Source organism: Hyperoodon ampullatus (genome assembly GCF_949752795.1).
Source record: "Hyperoodon ampullatus genome assembly, chromosome: 3".
NCBI classification, from domain to species: domain Eukaryota; kingdom Metazoa; phylum Chordata; class Mammalia; order Artiodactyla; family Ziphiidae; genus Hyperoodon; species Hyperoodon ampullatus.
Window position 1 is genome coordinate 132,965,731 of NC_136916.1, and position 7,894 is coordinate 132,973,624.

Sequence of the window (7,894 nt, forward strand, 5' to 3'; positions counted from 1 at the left end):
AGAGTAACTTTCCCAAGTTTTCTGCAAATTTCCAAGGGCTTACATTCTCATGCATACCTCTGGTTCCAAGTTCCCATGTTAGCTCTGTTTGTGGTTGGTCACGTCATTCCTCACATTATACTCCTATTCCATGGTGTGTTGACCTACACTTGGAACTCTGAGCTTTTACTTAATTCCACCTCTTACACACAAAGAAAGACCCAAACAAGCAAACAAACTATTTATATGAAGTCTTTATGTATTTATCAGACTTCACTGAGGTTTTGGTAAGATGGAGAGGGTTTAATATTGCAACATCTTAACATGGAATATTGGACATACTTAATCTTAAAATTATCCTTGTCCCTTTCAACAAGTAAGGATCAGTCTCCAGCCATGTTGCCCCCAAAGCTCTTTCTTTCCCTTCCTTTTCCTATTTCCTTTTCTATCTCCTTCCTCTTGGAACAAAAGCCAAGTTCTTCTATGGTCTCTATTATTTTTTAATTGAGTTACAATTCACATGCCATGAAATTCACCAAAGTGAAAAATTAATTTTGTTTTAGCATATTCACTAAGTTGTGCAACAATCACCAATACCTAATTCCAGAATATGTTAATAATCCCAAAAGGAAACCCCATATCCATTAACAATTCTCATTTCTCGAACCCCCCAGACCCTTGCAAACATTAATCTACTTTCTGTCTTTATGGATTATCTATTCTGGACATTTCATATAAATGGAATCATACAATATATGGTGTTTGGGGTCTGGCTTCTTTCACTTAGCATAGTGTTTTTAAGTGTCAACCATGTTGTAGTATGTATCAGTATTTCTTTCCTTTCTGTGATTAGCTAAAATTTCGTTGTATGGCTATACCTCATTTGTTTATCCATTCACCAGTTGATGAATGGATATTTTTAATATTATAGCCATCCTAGTACATGTGCAGTGATATCTCTTTGTGGTTTTGATTTCCATTTCCCTAGTGGCTAATGATGTAGAGTATCTTTTCATGCGCTTATTGATATTTGTATACCTTCTTTGAAGAAATGTCTATTCAAATCTTTTGTCCATTTAAAAAATTGAGTTATTTGTCATTTTAAAATTTTCAAGTTGTAGTGTTCCTATATATTCTGAATGTTAACCCCTTATCAGAAATGTGATTTGCAAACATTTTTTTCCATTTTATGGGTTGGCATTTCACCTTCTTGATAGTGTCCTTCAAAACCCCCAAGTTTTTGATGTCGTTGAAGTCCAATTTATCTATTTTTAATTTGGTTGCTTTGCTTTTAATGTCATATCTAAGAAACTATTGCCTACTCCAAGCTTACAAGGATATACACCTGAGAGGACCTGAGAGGGGTCCTCAGCCAATAGCTAGCAAGAAAATGGGGACTTCAGTCCTAAAACCAGAAGGAAATAAATTCTTCCAACAACCAGTGAGCTTGGAGAGGACCCTGAACCAGCCCTGCCACCCACCCCCCTTCAAGAGAACTGAGGCTTCAGCTGACAGATTTCTGCCCAGTGGACTTGACCTAAAGAACTATGAGATAATAAATGTGAGCCGTTTTAAGCTGTTAATTTTGTGGCAATTTGCTACATAGCAATAGAAATTCAATGAACCATGTTACAAGAACTTATTTGTGGCCTTCTCTGTGACTTATGGTGAGCCATTCTTGTGAACAAAATATTATCAATATCAATAAGTCTGTATGCATAGTATACTTTATGTAAATCTTATGAGTTGTATTTTCAGAAATACATTTAGAAGAAAATAAGTCCCTAAATTAGCGATTTTGATGTATGCTTCTGTGTAGTGCTGATAATCTTGCTAGGATACCCAAATGTTAGGTTTTTCTAGCATTATCCAATAATTTTTTCTGGCACATTTTCCAGGTTCTGATTATTCAGTATAGCATATAGGTCTTTATAAATATGTACTACTAAAATACTAAAAAAATAATAATAATAAAATAAAATAAAAACCACTACTAAAATACTTTTCCTTGGTAAATACTACTAAAATAAAGAATAACTTGATTTCAGGAATTCACAAGAACTTCTGGGAATTCTGATTTCTTGTTTCCTAAAGCTTAATATCTGTTGGGAATTTGGAAACATTGTTTAGTGTTGCTATAAGGATTAAATAAACTAATGAATGTGAAGGGCTTAGGCCAGGGCCTGGATGCAGAAAGTGCCGATACACGGTACTCATGCTTAAGACACTCTGGTCTTAGACATAAATAACAGGAACATCAAATTGACTATTTGGGCATTTATGGATTTAATTGACTGCATTCTAATCTGAATTTACGTAGCACAGATGAGAGGAGAGTGAGGGAATTTAAAGCAACTGGTTAAGAAGAAATCGAAAGGGAGTTGTCTTAAAGGTGGATCAGCAACCTGAAGATTTTTTGCCTCGTGGGGTAGTTTGATGCATTAAAGAATTTATTGAAAGGAATCATCATGATGTATAGTAAAGCCACTTGATGGAGCTTAAAGAAAGATGAGACAATAAGAAAGCAAATGATGACCTTCCCCCGAAACCCATGTCTATCTTCTTATAAGACAGTGAACTGAGTTTGAACAGTTTGATCTGATTTGATTTGCTTGTTAGTAACAGAAAAATACTTTGCAGTACCTAACAAGCAACACGATCTTTATAACTTAACCACAGAAGCCATATCTACTCTTCCTCTACTTGCGAGGAGGAGGGGATTGGGCTGCAGTTCAGATGGAGGGAATAGAACAAAGAAATAAAATGGATTGAGCTTCAGGGTCTTAACGTCCTCCATTTCCACTAGAATATCCTCTCTTCTATCCATCCAGCCATGTTATCCTCTCAAATCTACCTAAATATTCAACTTTCCCTGGAAAAAGTATCCTGACTGACCTCATCATTCTTTTCCATTTTCCCTTAGCCTTCAGGGACTTTGCCCCTCGTTTGTGTGTTTCCATCTTCAAGACCTTCTGTGTTCTTTGGTCTGTGGGAGCTATTTCCCCCCATTAGATTATGGGGTCCTGTGACAGAACAAGTCTTTTGTGTGTTTGTTTTTAATTTTCAATTTATAGTGTCTCACACAGGTGTCACTTAATTGGGGGACATCTATTCACTACAAATGTGTCCCAAATAAGGGTTAATGGTACATGGTGAGAATGTCAATTTAACAAGTAAGGAATGCTTTTTTTTCAGTTAGGTCAAGATTCTCCCTCAGTATGAGGCTCCCACTTTTCTGTGCAATTTCAAGTAGGATATTTTTCCTTTATAGTCATTAAATCTTTGCTGTTCTCAGACTCCCAAGCTCTCCCATCACCCATTATATTCCTAATACAAATGAGAGCTTGATGAGAACATAAATGGACAGATTGGAGATATTTCAACACATGGCAACCCTTGTTTTTAGAAATAACATAGTTGTCATATTTCATTGGACAAGTGATGGGAGTCAAGAATCCCCCAAAAGATTTCTTTTACAACTAAGTCTATTTTGGTAATTTTGGAGTTTTCTAGCTCCTGCTGAATGAATTTGATGGAGTTTCACCATCTTAGGATTTGGGGGTTCTAGGAGCTGATTATGCTGTCTTTGCCACTCTTGAGTCCCAAGTGTGGGACACACAGGGTACATTTTAGCAGGTGTCGGCAAACCCCACACATGTGGTTTCTTTCCCCTACCCTTTACACAAACAAAAAGTATTTCCATTCGTATTAATTCAGTCTTGAACTTATTTTAGAAGCAGCTGGGAAAAGCCACATTTATCTTTGTTGTTATGCAACCGGCTGAAAATTAAGGAAATCATGTGGTTAGATGATTGCTGAAAAGACCCAGCTCATTAGAGATGGGCAAACCTTGAAAGGATTGACTAGGTTCTGAGAGGACTCCTGAAGTTTGGCTACTTCTCTGAAAGGTAATCAAATTAATAACCTGTACACAGTGGAACAGGATGTCTCGGAAGGTTATTGCCCCATGAGGTTATCATCCTTTCCCATATAATTTTCTTTCCCAGTGAGGGTTCCATCATGGGAGAGTTCAGACTAATAGCATTACGCTGTGACTTCTGGCAGTCTCTTTCCCCACCCGACCCTGACTTTCCTTTCTCAGAAATGGTTGGCCCATTGTCTGAGCAAGAGCAGAAAATTCAGAACAAGAAAAAGCCCACAGGATCCAAACCTTTACAGCAATTTTGTGGGGATGGTGTAAGTAAAATATGATGCTGATGCTGACGATGACTGCTACTCTAGAGAAAACCTTCTAGGTGACTTTTAGAACAAAGCATTAGACATGGTCTCCAATGAGAGGATTTTCTAGGCCTATGGCTGGTGATAACTTCAAAGTGAGGTCTGTGCACAGAGGGAGGCATGGAGAACATTAGAGACCAAAGTGTTATATGACCTCAAATGTTTCTCTTGCTTGCTTTCTCTCTCTCTTTTTCTTCTGCACCTGACAAATAGCCTCTGGAAGGCTCATTCCATTAAGGAAGTTCAAGAACCAATGAATTTTCCTATTACTAAAACACTATCTTTCAACATGACTTACAGCCATTTCTTTCACTAGAGTAAAATGAGTCCAGAGTGAGAAGTAGCCAGCATGTGACAGAGCCCACCAAGCAAGACTGCTAGACTTGCCCTTCATCATCCAGATCTCTCTGTGCTGTCACTGTCATGTAAAACTGCAGATACTTTCATACTTTCATAAATGCCAGTATCACAAATCAAGTAGACGTTCTTTTAGATGTAAGTGTCTTTTGGTTTGCTAGTAGGCATTATTTCTAACGTATTTGCTCAAATCTTCAGATGTGTAGCCATTTGGGACCATGAAACTTCACATCTAATTACTTTGAAATTTAGTACCCTTTTATACTCGAAAAACAACAATGAAAACATTGTCCAATTCTATTCACAATGAAAATATCCCTCAGTAATTTGATTTGCAGGAAATGAAAAGTATTATCAACAGAATATGCTTTTCAAAAATTTATAATCCTTTAAATAGGCAAATCCTTTCTCCGGGATTAGTAACATGGTTTGTGTCCTAGGGGCCAAATCCTATTCTCTGATTCAATCCTCAGATCCTTTCTAACAGTGCCTATATTGATTTCAGACCCAGTTTTGCTTAAGAATCTGAGGACAGAATTTGGTCCTGTGTTTAGAGGTCCTTAATAAGGATTTCTTTAAAAATGGAGTTTATCTAAAACATAGCCTTTAGTTCCAAAAGCTAAATTCTGATGTCTCAATGAATATAACAGATGTGCTTAATTTCTAGGTCATCTTTGGTTTTCCTCCATGTCTAGCTAAACTTACACTTCTCTGATCTGGAGGAACAAACTAGAAGGTTGATGCTAAGCTCCAAAAATTACTGGTGACTCTGAGTGTTTCCTTAATCCCGAATATTGCCCCCGAATATGTGTATAATTGATCTCCCTACTGTATTTTTAGGGTTCTAGGGACTTGTCCTTTTTGAACACAATGTATATGTAAATGTATATTGTACATATTTACCTTCACAGAGGTCAGATGCTCTCTGTAATGAAGAGTGTAACTGGTGTTCTGCACCTCTAGGAAAGATGAAAATAAATTCTCTTAATGATGATACAGAGATATGAAGACAGTAAAAATCCTAAGTTGACTTTTTGAATCACTAAGCAGTGTTCACATTACAAGGAGCACAGTTTTAGTAAATGTGTTCTATGTTAATTATTTGGCAAATGATTATCTGTGTATGGTATAAAGCAGAAAATTTGTTTAATCAGGATACATCATTCCCTACCTAGAGGAGCTAACAGAATTTGCTGTACCTGTCTCACCAACTTTTGTCTGAGAAAAAAAACACATATATTCAAAAGTTCTCAGAAATGTAATATGTGCTACATTAATTCAAGAAGCCAGAGAGCTAGTAAGAGAATCATCAAAACATGGCTATATTATGAATACCTAAGGAGAAGAGAATCTTAAAAAGACAATCAAGAGATTACAGTACAGTTAACCATAGTGTATATGCAATATGCATAATAAAAACATTTTTGAATGGGTATTGGGAGCCCAGAACAGCAAAAATATGTATAGGAATTATGTTGATTAATTCTCAGAACCACCGTATGAAGTATGATCATCGTACACCTAAAGAAAAGGAAACTTAGTTAACATGGAAAAACTTGTCCGAGATCGCACAACTGAGTGACTCAGGCTGTGTTTGAACTCATTTGTGTCAAACTCCAATCCTCATGATCCTAACGACGCTATGTGCTTCCTTCACCCCCGCACCTCACCCCCGCTCAGTCCTTGTCTCCCAGGAACGTGCTCTGTACATCCCCCCTCTCTGCTCTGTCACCAGTTCTAACCATCTCCCAGTGCACAAATCCAACAATCGTTTCTTGGTCTCAGTCCTTGAATTCTCCGTTACTTGCCTGAAAGGTAATGAAGATAATGCATGGGCTTGATACAGCATTTGCAAAATGATGGTAATAATATAGAAACTGCTTCAGACATAATGTTGTTATTAAAGTAAAAAAGGTTCAGGGTCGAGGTTAGGAGCTCATGCTGTGTGACCTTGGATAAGTTATTCACACAGCTATGGCTCATCCTCCTCAGCTGTAAAGCATCAATGATAATAGCACTTGCCTCATTGGAGTGCTGGAAAACTTTGCTAGGGCAATGTCTTTAAAACCGTTAGCACTGTGCTTGGCTTGTAACTACCATTCAATAATCATTAGTCTATGGCAGTGCATATTTGTTAGGATTATTATGTAAAAATATGCTGTGTAAACTCTTCTTTCTCCTTGAAATTCTCTCTCTCTTTGATCTCTGTAAAATGACCCTCTTTTGTTTTGCTGCCTCTCCGATGATTCTCTCTTATCTTCTAACTTCTTTCTGCCCCTGTGCACATTTCTTTCAAGACTTGATTCTTGGCCCTTTTTTCTTTGCCACCTCCAGGATCTCACACTCCCCAGATACCCATCTGATAATAATGCCCTGTCTTTCCCCCTTGTGCCCACCAAGCCAACACGTCACTATGCCCTCACTGCACCCTGGAATTCCGCCATCTGCACCTGTTCCCCACCTCTGTCTTTATTTCCTCGTTTCCAGCCTGGGTTGGCTGGACAAAGCCTTTCATGTGAAAATCTCTCCTCTACAGACTTGGCTCTTCCAAGTCTGTGATCTCCATATGCCCTGTCTTTAACCATTCCAGAAGGCGGATCATTACTGGAGGTTGTGCTTGGATTCACCACAAATCCCTGCTGTTGCATCGCAGTTGGGTGTCCAGGGTTAATTGGATATCCTTTTTATTCATGTCTAGTTAATGCCACATTATATTCCCCACAGTAGCATTTCTAAATGTTTCCATTTTCCTGAAGTCTCCAAAGAAACATCTATACCCTCATTCCTATCTCTTTACCGCGAAAATCAAGGACATCTGACCTGAGCTCCCTCACATTCACTTTTTTCCACCTCACAATTGCTCTGCCAGTGTTGTTAATCTTATCCCCCTTTATCTTCCTCTGAATTCTCCTTCACCAATTAGACTATTTACTATACATTTTCAATCTTGCCTTCTCTAGTGCCTCCTTGTAATCACGTGTGTTTCCCATATAGTAAAAACTTTTTTTTTAACCCCGTTAACCTCTCCAGGTATCATCCTCCATGTTTCCTTCCCCTTGCTTTCATATTTCCCCAGAGAAATGTGTCCTTCATAACTTTCCTGAAGTGCATGACCTTGTCACATGCCCCCTTTTCTATGTTTTTTCTTCCATTAGCATCCATGGCACCTCATGGTTCTGTCTTCTTAATTGATTCCTCTTCTATTTAGTCTAATTTAATTCAATCAACATGTATTCACCATTCATTTATTTCAACTGAGGTTGAAGAAGCAAGACACTTTCTGGCTAATTCTGCCAATACGGGATATGGCTGATAGCAG